At 36.8% G+C, this 17530-nt stretch overlaps 1 pseudogene across 1 annotated transcript; it reads left to right on the forward strand.

The window, feature by feature from the left end:
- Positions 1-10815: 10815 nt before the first annotated feature.
- On the forward strand, positions 10816-12102 carry LOC143578822 (uncharacterized; annotated as a pseudogene). The gene is made up of 3 exons (XR_013143344.1): positions 10816-10985; positions 11076-11268; positions 11670-12102. The product of XR_013143344.1 is annotated as an uncharacterized LOC143578822 (transcript).
- The last annotated feature ends 5428 nt before the right edge of the window (positions 12103-17530 follow it).

The following is a 17530-nucleotide window of genomic DNA, read 5'->3' on the forward strand; positions in this document are numbered from 1 at the left end:
CCAATAAGTGAAAAAGAAAAAAGAAATTTTGTAATATTAAGAATAAATTTATGCAAAATATGGCGTTTATACCTAATTCCTCCGTTACTGTGAGATAAACCTCATGCCATATAAATATCTTTTTTGGAAGCTTTGAGTCAGTCATATGTTTCATGTGATTTAGAACTTGTCGCAATTATTCATTTTAAGACCGCACGAAGCGTTGTATAAGAAAGAAGGTAATATTGTCACAATCCCCTCAAAACATTCTCCAAATGACAAAACCAAAAAACCATACCACTTTATCCATCTCACCGGTAAAATACAACACTGGTCTTTTATCGACAGACCCTAAAGAACTAGAAATGCATTCTTTCGATTTAAAATTCCTTTGTTGCATACATTTCGCAAAACCTAGGTTGCCTCTAGAACTTAGGGAGAGATTTTTTTCTCTTCAGCAATGAGGTGAGGAAAAAGTGGTGCCAAGACGAACAAAGGCCACCGTTTTGTGGAGTTTACAAAAGAACAATGAAAAGAAGAGAAAAAAGATACAAACGATGCTTAGGATGCGGAAACTGGTCCCACAAAGGGAGATGCAGAAAAAGTCAAACTCGGTCTCAATAAGAATATACCGAACAAATGAGGGTGGGGGCTATTAGGCTCAAAGCCGAACGATCCATTAGAGTTGGGAGTTATGTTCAGAGCAGGATTGGGGAAGAACTGATTCACATCCTCGACAAAACTGGTCTTGACGGCCTGACCTTAAAAGAGTCACTAGGTTTGTGAAAAAAAGAAAAACAAATCAGGAGAAAAGAAGCTAATCATTGAAGACATCTTAAGATTCCCGACAATCAGCAGAAAGTGTATTTACATCCTCATTAACCTAAACCCTTGAACCAATCCCTACTTAGACGGAACCAACCCATATTACTTTTTGATCTATGTAATCCTTCTCAAAGGTGGAGATTTGGACTTGTTACAAGCTTATTTTTCACAGGCCACATTTTGACTAAGAGTGTTCACATACATACATCACAGGTATGATCATATATAAAACCGAGTGTGAGTGAACATTGTGAGAACGTGACGTTTTTGCATAAACGGAAGTTCATAAAAACAAATCACATTTTCATATATCACTACATATATTCCTATGATCTAAGGTTGGTTATTTTGTTCCTATTTTCTTGGAACTCTTTTAGGGATGTGTAAGCTATTATCCTAACTTGCTATTTTTAGAGAATATTTATAAGTAGCTTTCTTGAGGACAAGCAAGGTTCAAGTGCGGGGATGTTTGATGTACATAAAATTATAAATCTTTTTAGCATCAAATAATCTCTAAAAACTGCAACTTCTATCAAATAATATAGCTCAGAAGGCTACTTATCACATTAAAATACAATTTCAGGTAAACTCAAGCCTTAAAAGAAGAAACAAGTGAAAAAGACGAAGAAAAACGAAAGAAAACCCAAGATAAATCTCAGACACGCCCCCGTGCCTCCCTAAACACGCCCTTTGCTTCTGAACACAAGAAAAGACAAAAATCTACAAGAAAAGACAAACACTTGACACAGAAGCACGGGGCCGTGCTTTAGCAACCATGGGGCCATGGTCACCTTTCAGAAGAGACAAAAAGAATTATCACATGTCACAAAAAACATAGGGTCGTGCCTCAGAGAGCACCTGTAACAACTCGAGATTTTAATTTATTATTTTATTATTTTAATAACCGTTACCGGATTCGTTTCGATGTTCGAGTTATTCTATACAAATATTTCGTTAATCGAGAAGATTAATTATTGTCATATTACTATTTAATTAATTATATATTATATATTTACAACTTACACATTTTGGCATTTTAACCCAAACCTCAAACTTTTAGTTGAAGGTGTTCCCATCTACTTTCTCCAAGGACCACTTTCAATTATTGTTATAATCCATTTCCTTACCTGGGTTATCCGTTTACCCATATCACTATCCAATTGGGTTTTTCTTGTACCCAAATCAATTGAATACCTTGGACCGCAATTCTCGTATTCGAAATGGTAATTGAATCAAGGGTTGTTTTATACATTCCAAAAATTTGACAAACCGACGTTCTAATTAAGCCAATTCGATCACATTTGATTTGTTTTCCTTTATGTGCAGCCGACACTATATTGATCCAATAATACATATAAACGACGTTCATAATTCAACTAAACTTACAGCCTCAATCCTCTAACCCTCGCTAACCTTAACCCTATACTTAATTTGTTTTCCATAGTTGTTTGTATTGCCGTTCATCACCTATAGTTGCCGTCCGCTGTCCGTCCAAATTAACCCAGCACGTCAGTTTATAAGGCTTTAACGTTCGCGTGTAATTCTTTTCCTCATTCTCATTATCTTAAATCATCTTCGTTCATCTTCGAGGTGAGTACCACATTCCCCTATTTTACTTCTTTTTCCGCGTTTTGGGGACATATGCTTAAATTATATTTCTTATATATACTTATACTCAAAACTGCAACTATTGTCTTATGTGTTAACAACTTATACCTTACTTGTTTATGTGCTTATTTGCTTTATATGATTCCGCGTTCGGAGAGGTCCAAAATAATCTCAGTCTAGTATGATCATACACAGTCGTTATAGACTTTTTGCTTCTCGACATCTCAGTTATACTTGCTCATTTGGTTAATTTGTTATTCTCATATGACATGTTGCAGTTGCTTATTTTTATATATACTATATGTACATTTAAACTGGTGTGTTGCTCACTGAACATGTGTTGTTGACAAAATTCTATTTTATACGCATATGCAGGTTATCGTAGAAATTTAATGCAGGTTGATAAAGACCTAGTGAAGAATTTAAGTTAGAGAATAATTAATCAAGATCATTTGTGATATAAGTTGTAATGTTGTATGATTATGGATTATGTATTTTTTTGTATTTGATTTATTTTAAAACTTCATGTAATTAATAGATATTGTCATTTTAATAATGTATGATAGTAACCTTTGAAAAGCTGTGAGCAATCAGTTTGCGCCCCGGCATTTCTGTCGTAGGTTGGGGTGTGACAGATTCGTATCAGAGCCGAAGGTTTAAGATAGGTCGTTAGAAATTGCCTTAGACACATGTTTAGGAGCCCTATACGTGCCTATATTTTTGCCTTATGTGTTCAAAATTAATTGTTTACAACTTTCTTAGATAATTATTTATCTATTATCTATTGTATTGTTATGCACACACACACAAACACCGAGGCTATGCCTCAACAATCAAAGAAAACTTTTCAAAAATTAGATTCCTTTTATTTTCGAGAAATTCCTTAAGAATTCCCACCTGTTTTTTTCACTCGTGCACCTTAGGGCTAGGTCATGTGGCATGCCCCTATGATAAATGAAAGAGGGAGAGAAACTGTGAGTTGGGCACTAGCAATACGGTTCCAAGAACCAAAGGTAAGACGTTATTCCTTACCTGGGTGATAACCTAACCACAGTACTCGACCCTATGGACCTGATCGAGACCCATAAATGCCATATGACCGACACCCTAAGTTGTCAACCGTGACCACATTAGTGGTTGCATCCCTATAATATTTTTAAACCGAATTCACGGTGGTTCGTGGCTAAACTCGGTTTTCCCGATTATTGTGTTCCGTTATTTAAATGGTTAGTTGGGTGAAAAATACATGGAACCCATGGGCACTCCTACTATCCATTTCTTAACTTGTTTTCGTATTTTTGTTGGAGTAATCAAACGTGGTGATCCACAAGATACTCCGACTACCCATATTTATTTCGATAGTTAGTTATTTAGTTTGGTCGGTTAAAACGCAGTGTAATGCTCATTGGGCCGACAAACTTCATTGTATTGTTAATTCGCTAATTAGTTGGGACAATCAAATTGCCATGTAACGCTCATGGGCTGTCCAACTCCGTTGTTTTTTCGTTAGCTCGTAGGGCCATTCAAATTGCCATGGAAAGCTCATGGGAGGCCAACATCCACAATTTATATTTCGTTAGTTTATTGTAAACTTAATCAAATCTAAATTTTAAACTGACTTAACTCCTCATGTAGTCATCACGCATTAATCTTATTGACTACATCATCTAATAACTATTTACGCATTGTACCCCTCTCATCTTATAATTGTTTACTTTTAATCCTCATGACACAATTTCCCGTACTTCTCAAGGCAACGTTATTATAAGTTATCAATATACTTAACCATTTTATTATTCTAGTGCTTTCCTCAACTTATCCTTCAACTTATAAATCTTTATTTTTGGTACTCGTAGAATATCTCATCTAAGAAATCACCGTCGTCCTCAACATCAATCGGCTAGTTCTCGTGACCACCGTATGGCTGCCTGTATTGCCAAAGAGATAGCTGCTGCGATCCCTAGGATAGTGACGCAAATTCAAAACATCAATGCAACCGATTCAACTTTTCCCACTAATTCCTCTGCTAGTGACTACAAACCATCCATCCCCACTCATCCTCACAACAAGAAACGTAAGAACCTTGCTGCAACAAATCCTACCCACCCGCAAGTCTCCTCAAACAAGAAACCTTACCTTGGTCCTTTTCCGTCATGCTCCATTTGTAACTATCATCACTCGGTTAGATCCCTATGCCGTCGCTGCATCCAATGTAATCGTTATGGCCATCTTGCTAACACCTACCGTGTACTGCCTACTGCACAAGTTGTTCCGCAACAACCTATCCCTCTTGCTCAATCCGGTGTTCCTAATACCCATGCTTGCTACCATTGTGGAAACCCAAATCATCTTGGTAATGCGTGCCCGCAACTTAACCAAGTTCGTCAAGCTCAATCTACAACTACACCCTACTACTTGACCCATGCTCAAACCCATCAACCTCAAGGTCAACCTTATTTAACCCAACACTACTAAACCTCGCAACCACAAGCTCAAGTTTACCAGACATATTTCCACCAAACAACTCTTTTGCAAACCGTCCAAGCTCCAGTTTTCCTAGCAATGCCGAATCAATCTACCTCAACTGCTCTTACTCCTACAACTCCTTATAGTGCCTCAAGTCACGCCAATTAAGCTACTCAAGGACCCCGAAGACTTTTGATGTTTTCTTGATTTATTTTTAATGTATCTCGTCTTTTCTTAATTACGTTTTTTAACGTCTCTTTATGGCCTTGGATTATTTCTCATTTGAACTATTTACCTTCTATCTAATAAATAAAGTTTCATTTGATTAAATAGATTGTTTATTAAAGCCTACTTCTATCTTATTTCTTTACGTTCATTAACCTTAACTATTTTTAAGCTATCTCTTCTTCGGCTTTTAATACTTATATTTTTGCGACGATTTGGAAAAAAAATCCTTGCTTTAGTAAAATCGACTACAATTTTTGAAGTTGTTTTATAAATTGGTTTTTTTTCTAATCAAAACTCCTTAGAAACTTTTGTTCCCTCAAAATCATGATTTACTCAAATGTTTTGTAACCCGCGCAATAAGACGGGTTATGTGGACCATCCGACGATCTAAATAATTATGGCCCAGAACATAAGTATCAAAGTCCTCGCATGGAAATCAGATGCGTAAGATTGTGTTTCATAATATAGAATTGAAAGTGGTTGGAATAACGGTACAAATGTAAAGATGAGAAGGACATGGTGGATACGCCGCTAATACATCCTATATATAAGTGCCCTTATCGGATTTGCATTTGGAGCGTTATTTTAACTATTCAAAGTTCGGTGTTATGATAAATTTTTAAATTTTATTATAAAATTTTACTTTCCTCAAACTTTAATGGTGTTGTTATAGTATTATTAATTTCGGGATGAAATTATCTAAAGTAGGGAGACTGTAATAACTCGAGATTTTAATTTATTATTTTGATTTTAATAACCGTTATCTGACTCGTTTCGATGTTCGGGGTATTCTATAAAAATATTTTGTTAATCGAGAAAATTAATTATTGTCATATTACTATTTAATTAATTATATATTGTATATTTACAACCTACACATTTTGGCATTTTTTAACCCAAACCTCAAACTTTTAGCCAAAGGTGTTCCCATCTACTTTCTCCAAGGACCAGATTTCAATTATTATTATAATCCATTTCCTTACCTAGATTATCCGTTTACCCATATCACTATCCAATTGGGTTTTTCTTGAACCCGAATCAATTGAATACCTTGGACCGCAATTCTCGTATTCAAAATGGTAATTGAATCAAGGGTTGTGTTATAAATTCCAAAAATTTGACAAACCGACGTTCTAATTAAGCCAATTCGATCACATTTGATTTGTTTTCCTATATGTGCAGCCGACACCATATTGATCTCATAATACATATAAACGACGTTCATAATTCAACTAAACTTACAGCCTCAATCCTCTAACCCTCGCTAACCTTAACCCTATACTTAATTTGTTTTCCATAGTTGTTTGTATTGCCGTTCATCACCTATAGTTGCCGTCCGCTGTCCGTCCAAATTAACCCAACACTTCAGTTTATGAGGCTTTAACGTTCGAGTGTAATTCTTTTCATCATTCTCATTATCTTAAATCATCTTCGTTCATCTTCGAGGTGAGTACCACATTCCCCTATTTTACTTCTTTTTCAGCATTTTGGGAACATATGCGTAAATTATATTTCTTATATATACTTATACTCAAAACTGCAACTATTGTCTTATGTGTTAACAACTTATACCTTACTTGTTTATGTTCTTATTTGCTTTATATGCTTTCGCATTCGGAAAGGTCCAACATAATCTCAGTCTAGTATGATCATACGCTAGTCATTATAGCCTTTGTGCTTCTCGACATCTCAGTTATATTTGCTCATTTGGTTAATTTGTTTTTCTCATATGACTTGTTGCAGTTACTTATTTTTATATATACTATATGTACATTTAAACTGGTGTGTTGCTCACTGAACATGTGTTGTTGACTAAATTCTATTTTATACGCATCTGCAGGTTATCATAGAAATTTAATGCAGGTTGATGAAGACTATAAGTTGTAGTGCTGTATGATTATGGATTACGTATTTGTTTGTATTTGATTTATTTAAAAACTTAATGTAATTAATAGATATTGTCATTTTAATAATGCATGATAGTAACCTTTGAAAGCTGTGAGCAATCAGTTCGCGCCGCGGCATTTTCGCCGTAGGTTGGGTGTGACAGCACGCCCCTGTGGTGAGTCATCATGTACGATCGGACATAGCATTTAATGCAACTGGACACGGGGGCATGCCTCTAGAAGCACGAGGTCGTGCCTGTTTCCCCAGACTGACTATAAATAAAGGAGAATGTTGCATTAAAAAAGTGTGCTTAAAGAAAATCTTTATACGGGTTTCTCTTATAAAAACACTCACATTACACTCATATTGAAGATCTTGTGAAGAGTTTGAAGGCTTGAAGGTTACCATTGTTATCCATCATCATCAACATCATCATTATCCATCATCATCATTAAGAAGGGAGATTCATCCACATTTGGTTAGATTGTTCTAGTTTAATTATGTGTTTGTTATCATCATCTCTTTTAATGTTCATAACAATGCTCATTATGAGCTAAACTCCATTTATCATCTAAAATCTATGAAGAAGTTTTGTTTTACTTGATGATTATGTGAAACATGTGGTTTAGTTTGGTAAAGTAAATGGTTATTTTGCAATTATCCATTGATGAAGAAATGTTTTATCACTTTAACTTAATACATCAAGGTTGATGACTAAAAATCATTCATGTTCACTCATGTTCTTGGAGACTAGAAATGGTAAAAAGAATACTTTGATAACTTATTTAAGATAAAACATGGATCCTTATGTTGTACTTAGAAATGATGAGATATAAGTTATGATCTATTTCTCTAGTTTTGATAATTCTAAAATAACATTGTTAACACGATTGCTTAGGTTATCATGCTAGTTAAAGAAATCATATGTTAATGGAATGTGTAACTATAACCTAATCTAATCAACCAAGGGGAGGTTGTGTGAGTTAACTACAACCACTCGAAGTTGTTAGGATTGTTAGTTGAGAAATCAAAGTAAATCCTAATCGTTCTACTTTACCAAACTGCTTGTCTACTTAAGGGGTGTTTAGGATTCCTTATTTTACCCTCCCAATACCTTATTTAAGGCATAAGGTATAAGTTACAAAGTTGTAACTTATACCTTATACACTCACAAAACCTAACTTTCCCAAACACCTTATATCTTATAACCCATAAGTTATAAGCTATAAGGAGCTAAAATAAGGAATCCCAAACGCCCACTTAAATTGACATTCTCGTGGTAGCATGATATTAAGCATAAGATGGACTTGAAAATACGCATGCTACTTTCTTTTATGTTATAGAATATGTTCACTTAGAAATGAGGGACTATTCTATCATATATTATTAGGACAAGTTTATCACATGTTTATTTAACAATCATCAAGGAAAAATGGAGTGGATTCTTGATCTTAGATGGTAACCTTCATATAATTGGATTACTCATTTAGAATTTCTCTTCTTGTCACCTATATATTATATATAAGTATTTATATTTTATAAAAAGTTTGGAAATCAACCCAAAATGATTAAAACTCTCCAATTACATTAAAACGAAGATTCATTATTGGAAACATTTGTGTCCATGGATCGATACTTGGTTCTTACCAATACTGTTCTACATATACGATCGGTACACTTGCCTATTTTGTGTGTGTTTAGTTTTAGTAGAAATCACTTTTATAAATTTAAAACACGATCTTGTGCAAAGCTAAATCTCTCATCCATTATAAATTTACTAGCACGCAGCACAACACATCAGCGTCCCAGCTTTGAGGCATGCCATATCGCCCCGCGAGGGTGCGAATGAGGTCTTCACATCGTACATTTTGGCAGAAGGATGGGCGCATGAGCTCCCTGCCTACTCCACCGATACTGAGCCCTACTTTGTTGAACCTGGTGATGAAATATTCTACTGCTCGTTATCATTACGAGTGATATTGAGAATATCTGTCGGGTCACTATGTGGCGCCGCTGTAAGCTAAAATGTTGGGTGAACTTACTAGCCAAGTCATTCCAATTGACGATTTACCCCTCTGGTAGGCGCTCAAACCATGCCCTCGTTGCTCTTGCGAGCGTTAAGGTGAATATGTGACAACATATTAGCATTGTCCACCCCGAAATTAGACCTGTGGAGATATAGGTCTATAGATGGTCATCTGGATCGGATAAACCATCATACTGGCCCACTGCCGGCGGTATCTTTGGGTTTTTCCAGTAACTTTGCTTAGCGATCCTTCTGATGAGTTTGGACGTTCCTGCCGAGGCGAGTGTCGTGTATGGCTTTGAAAGTCCTCAATCGCATCGAGGTAATATTTGATGAGTTTTTTAGTGAAGGTATCATGGCGATCAGGATCTTTCTAGCTTTGTTCATAATCTGGGTCGTCCAGATGTGGACGAGCCGTAGGGCGTGAGCGTTGTGCTTTATTGCACTCCCCAGCCTGGCTATTCGTTTGGCAACCTCGCTGTTGTGTTCTCACAGAGGGTGGTTCTCCTATTCTGCGCGCATCAGGAGTTGATTCATATTCATCATCATCTTCGTCTTCTTCGTCCGCCCTATTACTACTCGTGGCGCCGCCGAGCAAGTTTCTAGGTTGGACGACGGATGATAGCTTTTCTTGCATTCTGGCCATGAGTTTTTCTTATTCCCCTTGCCACCAAGTCAAGACACTTGGTGGTAGAGGCGTTTGAGATTGCGTTCGTGGGCGTAACATGGTCGGGGGCGTTACAGTGAAGGGTGGCCGAAGGTTGGACGCGTTAGCGATGTCTTCAGTATTCCCAATGACAACGTCAGCGCCCAGGTCTTCATCTTGGTTGGCGTTTGACGACTGACCAACCGCCCTGGTGGGTGTTTTTCCACTCATTCGAACCAAAATATTGGATCAAAAACAGTTCTAGCAAAATGCACGGATGTCGCCAATGAAAAAAACATGAAATCCCGTTTAGCCTAATTGCTTAGTTTAAGGGTGATAATTAAGTACTCCCCACGTTGGGTTGGATATCTTAACGGCATATGTGTGTTTAATATAGACATACATAATAATAATAATAATAATAATAATAATAAGGGAAAAGGAATTGTGTGGGGGTTGGATTTGCAGAAAGGAAGAGAGACGGGCGACGGAAGAGAGACAGAGTAATCGTTCGTCTTGTGTCGCCTCCTCAGCCTCTTCTTATCGGTCGTCGGCTCAATATTAATCAGGTTAGGTTAGGTTAGGTTTTCTTCAGAAACTTGTTATTATTTTTCATCTTTTGCCCTAGCTAATTCTATTTTTATAGATCGATCTTACTTACTTACTTACTTACAATTGATTTTTAATTTGTAAAACAAGAAAGAGAGATTCATTCCAAGTTAATTAATTATTAGGAGCAGGCAATAAAACAATATATATTTGATTATTTACAATTCATTGTAACTCTTTGTCGAAACTCAATCATTTCATTTCAATTCAATTGCAATCTTTGTTCATCACTTTGATTATGCAACATTTGTGCCTGCCTGTTTAACTTTACATCAACATTCAAGCTATGAATTAATATCAGTATTTAACATTGACATGAGTTTTTCAAAGAATTGGATACTGTTTGTGGTTGCTTTTGATTTAAAAGTATATCAGTGTGGACTATTTTTATCATAATTTGCTGATAGGATGAGTGTGTTAAAGATTAATGGTCTTTTGGCTGATATCAGATGAATTCTGTTACTGTGCCTCTTTTTGACTAACTATTAGTCCTTCTGCATTGCGTGCTAAGTTGATAAATATATATTATGATAAGACAGAGATGGATCTCGAGACTGAAAATAGAATTGCTGCAATTCTGATGAAAGAAGCAGGCAGAATTGAGGCGGCAAGCTGCAAGAGATGGAATAGATGCGTATCTTCATCCTCCTAATGTAAGGGTTAGGCCAAACTCACGATTCCTCACTGCAACTGTTCTCGGTGTGCAACAATGTAAGCTATTTATATAAAAAAATAATGATTCTTTTGGCTTTTCGTGCATACTCAAATGAAATGTTGACTTACAAGTGATATTTTTTTCAGCTAATCGAGCTACGGAAGTAAATGAGATGTGGCGGGCACGTGAAAAGGAAAAGGAAATGGATAATAGGTCTAAAAAAAATAGTGGGTCCAAAAAGAAAAGTACTAGAAGGTTTGAGGATTATGCTTCGTCAAGCAATAGCGCAATTGGAGGTGAACTTAGGGACACCGAGATTGAGGAATTCTTGCACTCAAGGTACTTACCATTTATCTCTGTGCTTTCCTCTCGCGCGAGCGTCTGTGTGTCATGGCTGGTTATGAGTCAGGGTAGGGTGGTCAACCGTCCTGGCTCGATCACCTTGGTAGGTCCGAATTTTTATTATTTTTTTTAATTTATATATATTTTTTTGAAAAACAATATGTATTCTTAATGTTTAAATCCAATTACTCAACTAATTTAAGCCCATTTTCAACCCAAATTATAACCAAGTAAGCCCATTTAAAAATTTAATTGTTTAAACCCAATAAAAAACCCTTTTACTTAAGGCCCAAATTCTTTTTTCGCCTTCGGCCCAAAACTTTTTAACGATTCTCGGAGACGGCCTGGTGTGTGTGTGTGTGTGCGTGTGACCAGTCTCACTTGTTTGATTGTGATAGGGCTAAACGAGGTAGGGGTACCGTCGGGTCGAGGATGGTTGAGACAGGCCCATACCTTCCTGATTCTGAAGGGAATATCGACGCGGGGTATAGAGAAAGCAGACGTGCTGTTCTTGGTCCCGAAAAGCCTCTTGATCTCAAATCAGATGACGAGTCTAGTGAAGAAAGAGAGAGAAAGGCCAAAAGAAGCAAGCATGATCGCAAAAAGCACAAGTCGTCTGTTGACGAGAAAAAGAAGAGGAAAAAGGAGAAGAAAAGAAGTAAGCATCGCAAGTAGTAAGACCATCTGATAGATAGAGGATTTATACAATCAAGAGAACATGTAAGGATATATGAAAGTTAAACCGTTTGAACATTTTGAAATCGATATTTTTCTTCCGGTTTTAAGGTTTGCCTGCTTGATTCTGTGAACATGCTTTCGTGTGAAATGCAAAGGATATAACTCTGAGATACGGGCCCCTTAACCCATTACTTAATAGTATTCTTTTCTTGTTTTTCATTTTTATGGTATGATGATAAAGCATCATACGTAGATACATTACATCTGGTTGTGACCTTTTCGGAAACTCATATCGGGATGTCATGCAATGGAAGAGTTTCAGGAACCGCAAAAGCAAATACCTTGAATCAGTATCATATCAATCATGTAAAGAATATGTACACTAACGTACTTCGGAATTCTGCCAACGGTGACACCATTTAGGGTCTGTTTGGTATGGGGTAATGGAATGGACAACGTAATGGAATGGACGTGGTAATGGAATGGGTTATTACCATTCCAATGAAATGTTTAGTTACCACATTGGAATGAAATGAATCGTTACTTTGTATTATTGGTAGGTAAGAAAAAATAAAAAAATAAAATCAAATTGGTAGTGAGTGGTGTGGTGGTGGGACCGGTGGCGGTAACGGTGGAGGTGGTGGTGGGCAGCGATGACGGTGGGCGGCGTGTGTGATGGTGGGGCGATGATTGATGGATGCGGCGGGCGGCTGGAGGTGGTGGGTGGCTGGCACTAATGGCGATTATTTGTGGAGGTGGGTGGTGGTGTTGTTGGGAGGGTGGTGGAGGTTTTGTATGGTGAAGGAGGGAATGGAATGAAAAAAAACATGGGGGTATGGATGAAATGAAATTGGGGTATTTTAGAGGGGATGGAATGGACTAGGTAATGAGTCATTCCATTCATTTGGTCAACCAAACACACTATTTTCCATTCCTTCACAATGGGTCATTCCATTTCGTCCTCTATTCCTGCATACCAAACACTACCTTAGTTTTTACAGGTATTTCAGCTTCATGGTGGATGGTCAACAAAATCTTCACCTAAAGACCAAAAAGTCAAAGATTGTATTGTATGTAGCAAGATTTGACAAAAAATCAAATATTACCATACCAAAACAAGTCCAGTTATGTTTGTAGTCTAGGAGCTGATGAAGATTACTATTTATAATGTGTTTATAATCATTTAAAAGTAACAGATATTCCAACTGAAAACCGACCTAAACGAAGCATTCTACAATTTTACCAATTACAGTCTACCGTTAACCAACCAAACTCCACCCCTGCCTCCAACCCAAAATTTTCCTGAAAACGAATATGGTTTTTAGAAAAGGAACACAATAAGAAACAAGCAACAACATCGACTACTCATGGCATGCTTCTTCGAGCTGAAGCTAGAAAAGTAGAACAACTCTGACATGACACTGCTTTGGGCTAACATCGATCATTTGCCTTGTGAAGATAGTAAACTTGCCAATAAGAGGAAACAAGAAGTAGGGAGAAATAACAAACTTATAATTTTTGTTATCTTGTTTTATTTGTGTTCTATTCTATCAATCGTATGAAATTTAACTTGAGAATAAATTATGTGAAATGTGAAACCGCTTGTGTCTACGTGTCGATGACACAACTACACTTTTAACACACGCTAACTTGGTTTTTTTTTCCCAGTAATTGTCATGAAAGTATGATAAAATGTCATTATGTAGCAAAGTACATATGACTTTGATTTGTTTTAGTAATCTTACATTATTTTTTACGGGTTTGCTAGATACATCTTATGGTGTTTCCAAAACACCCGCTCAATCCGTCATGGATTTGTGAGGTGTTTTGGAAAAATGTGTTTTTTTTTTCATTTTGTTGTCTTTTTTTTATTATTTTATTGTTTTTTTTTGTCTTTTGTTGTCTTTTCTTTTTGTTTTTATTTTTATTTTTTCATTTTGTTTGTTTTGTTTTTTTGTTAGTCGAGTGTAACCATTTTTTGATCGGTTTTAAAGTTACAACGAAACAACAATTTTAAAATTGAAAATAAGCAAAATAAACAGAATGAGATTTATAAAATAATAATAAATAAATAACGAGTTATGTTTGTTTTGTTTTTTTGTTAGTCGGGTGTAACCATTGTTTGATCGGTTTTAAAGTTACAACGAAACAACAATTTTAAAATTGAAAACGAGCAAAATAAACAGAACGAGATTTATATAATAATAATAATAAATACATAACGAGTTATGTTTGTTTTGTTTTTTTGTTAGTCGAGTGTAACCATTTTTTGATCGGTTTTAAAGTTACAACGAAACAACAGTATTAAAAATTGAAAACAAACAAAATAAACAGATGAGATTTATATAATAATAATAATTAATACATTACGCGTTCGAAAAAAACAAAACGAGTTCGGGAAAAAGATACAACATACAAAAACAAATCTAAAATGCAGCACCACCCACGTCATCATCGCCTGTCGTGCTCCCCTCCTAGTCGAAACGTGGCGCTGGTGCTGTGTACTGGTCACCATGCTGCTGGGCAGACATAAACCCAACCATCCAGGTCATCTGACTACGGAGCTGTGACACTTCACGCTCTACTCTCCGTAGCAGGGAGTCAGTGGCCGCATCCAAACGCACGGCGCGATATGTACATGGAACGTGTTGCGGGTGTTGATGCGGTGGCTGTTATGAACACGTTAAATTAACGTTAATAACACGAAGATACAAAAAGAATTTAAACGATAAAATAAAACGTACCTGATCACCTTCCTCGCCCTCACCGTCCGCATTGTCAACCGCCACGTCCTGAATATGCACCTTCGGCTCCTCGATTGGCGGAGGCTCGACAAGTGGGACCTCGATGTAGATCAGTGACCAGGTGCAACACGTCGCGAATCTTCCGGATGATGCGCATGCCCTGTGCCCGTTCCTAGGGTTGTTCACGAGTCGAGCCCGAGTCAAGCTAGGGTGGTTTCGAGCTCGGGCTTGAAATTAAACGAGGCATCTCAGCTAAGGCTCTAGCTTGATTTTGAAGCTAAACGAGATTTAAATCGAGCCAACGAGCCGAGCCATGATCGAGACGAGCCTAGGTCGAGGCGAGCTTGGTTACAAAAATGAGTCAACTCAACTCAGAATGTATCAAATCAATTTTTTTTGCTAATTTTATTCGAGCTTTTATCTAACGAGCCACAAGCTCGAGCTTCGAGCCTCGAGCTTTTTGAATAACCCTACCCGTGCCGGTCCAGCGGTCGCGGGCGAATCGATGGCTGAATGGGTAGGGTATCCAGTCGGTCCGCATAGCCCAAATTCATTGCAATTCGCGTAACGTACGTGCCACCGACCAACGACCCGCGACCCTGCCTGTGCCAGTAATTGGTGAAGTAGTCGCCGAACGCGCGAGCTAGGTTGCAGTGTCTCCCCGTAGGCAGACATCGCAAAAAAAACAGGTCACGGAGGTTGCAGTGATCTGCCCCCAGGTGACGACCCTGTATGGTGAAAGCGATAAGCCTGTGTAGGTGCTTGTACAAAAATACAATACAATATTATTATATTATATTATATTATATTATATTATATTATACAGAGCAAGGTTAAAATAAAATGACAATCTTTCATAAAAAGTGTAGGAAGCAATATTGATCATTGGATTAAATATGACACGTAGGGATAGTATAGTCAAGATTGAAATTTTTTAATTTAGAAACTATAATCTTTCTTAATGGAAATTCCTAATTTTAGACAATTATTAAGCACAATTTAATTAAGAATTATAATTCTTTTTATATTCAGTAAATATTGATCTACCACAATTTGTTTTTCCACTTTTTCACCATCTCGGTTTTCTTCAAAATTTTATCGACTTGCTTGTCTTTAAAACAACATAATAAAACACAATCCGCCGATTATTTACAACACATCGCAAGAAAATAACAATATTCATATCTAGAGGTGACTGGATATACGATTAAATGGAGAGTGTTTTTTTGAAAAAATAGTTTTTAAATAGGAACTTGTTTTCGTTGAAAATGTTTTTGGTAAAAAGAATGGAAAAAAGTCATGGTTTTTTTCTTATTTTGAAAGTTGCTTGATTTTATTTTTGAAACTGCAACTTCTTTCTCATTGTTGTTTTTGTTTTTTTCTTTTTCTTGCGGGAATGATATTCATTCAGAGTTTTAACCCACCTTGATATATCATTATTGGTGTTCTTCTGTTATCGTATGTTTTTTTCAGTGTGTATTTGTTCATGAATATTGGTTACATATAACTAGTTTGAATAAAAACATAGTGTTTTTATTTATTAATATGTTGGTTATGATGTTCAAGATAAAGTGTTTACTTATGATTGTTTCTTGGTGATGTGTTTTTAATTTGGATTAAAATCTGATAATTATAGATTGATTAATGTTTTCATATATAATATAACACACGAGACGATTATGCCCCTAGAGTGTTATAAAACAAGTGACAAAATAAAACACATATAAGAAAAACACATCAACCAACCACAACCATTAGATTCTCAAATCCAACGCTCCAGGTCTCTTCCTACACTTCCTAGACACATCTTACTTTTTATAATAACCTCACCCTACATATACATATGCATATACATACCTGTGCAACGGGTCCCTGATGGATGAGACTCGGGAGTCTAGGCCGTCGGAAGGCCAAGGATCATCGCTAATCGCCGTCCACCAACGCTTCAACACGTCATATGGTGTCTCGTGTATGTTCTCCCTGTAAATAGGCTGGAGTAACTCATGCGGCATGTACAAGCTGAGCGCCAAAGCAAACTCCTCCATCGACAGATAACGGTCCTCCCCGAACATACGGAATCGAACCTCCACCCGACTAGTATCCGCACCATCAATCAACATCTGGACCTGCGGCTCTCCAGCTTGCCGTGGCCTGAAACAATATTAACATGTTTATTAAATCTACTTTATAAGTGATTTGAAAATTAAAAATACCTGAAAATAAATGTAGAGTAAAACTCTAGCGTGAGAACCCGGTACGCTGGCTGGTTGGCGGTAAACAATCTTTCCCATGGTGTATTAGTCCCAATAATTTGTTCTATCTTGTCTTTCGCCCGAACACTTTCTATAAAGTCCATAGACAAGGTCGTGCTAGGTTACGGCGCTATACGCCGAAGCTACATAAACCGGACATGGTAATCGGACTCTGGGTTAAAAGTCAAAGGCAAATAGCCGTGTAGAAGCTCATCCCCTTCAATGTAGGTATTCGTCATCTATATATAAGATATACTATAATTTATCATGTTTTCAAACCTGTTTTCCATATCGTTTTCAACACGTTTTCAAACAAAGTTTATCAAACCCGTTTTTTAACCTCAAACCCAAATTTAACCCGTTTCATTAACAAACCCGTTTCCAAACCCGTTTGTTAACCTCAAACCCAAATTTATCCCGTTTCATTATCAAACCCGTTTGTTAACCTCAAACCCTTAATCCAACCCGTTTTCAAACCTCAAACCCTAACCCTTAATCTAAATCCAAACCTATATCAAACTAGAGTATAATACAAGTATTTTACTTACCTTGATGTTACTAGGTCGGATCTCTAATAGCTTATGT

Source organism: Bidens hawaiensis, unplaced genomic scaffold (assembly GCF_021521415.1).
Source record: "Bidens hawaiensis isolate Kalapana, Puna unplaced genomic scaffold, B.hawaiensis_p1.1 tig00029353_1, whole genome shotgun sequence".
NCBI classification, from domain to species: domain Eukaryota; kingdom Viridiplantae; phylum Streptophyta; class Magnoliopsida; order Asterales; family Asteraceae; genus Bidens; species Bidens hawaiensis.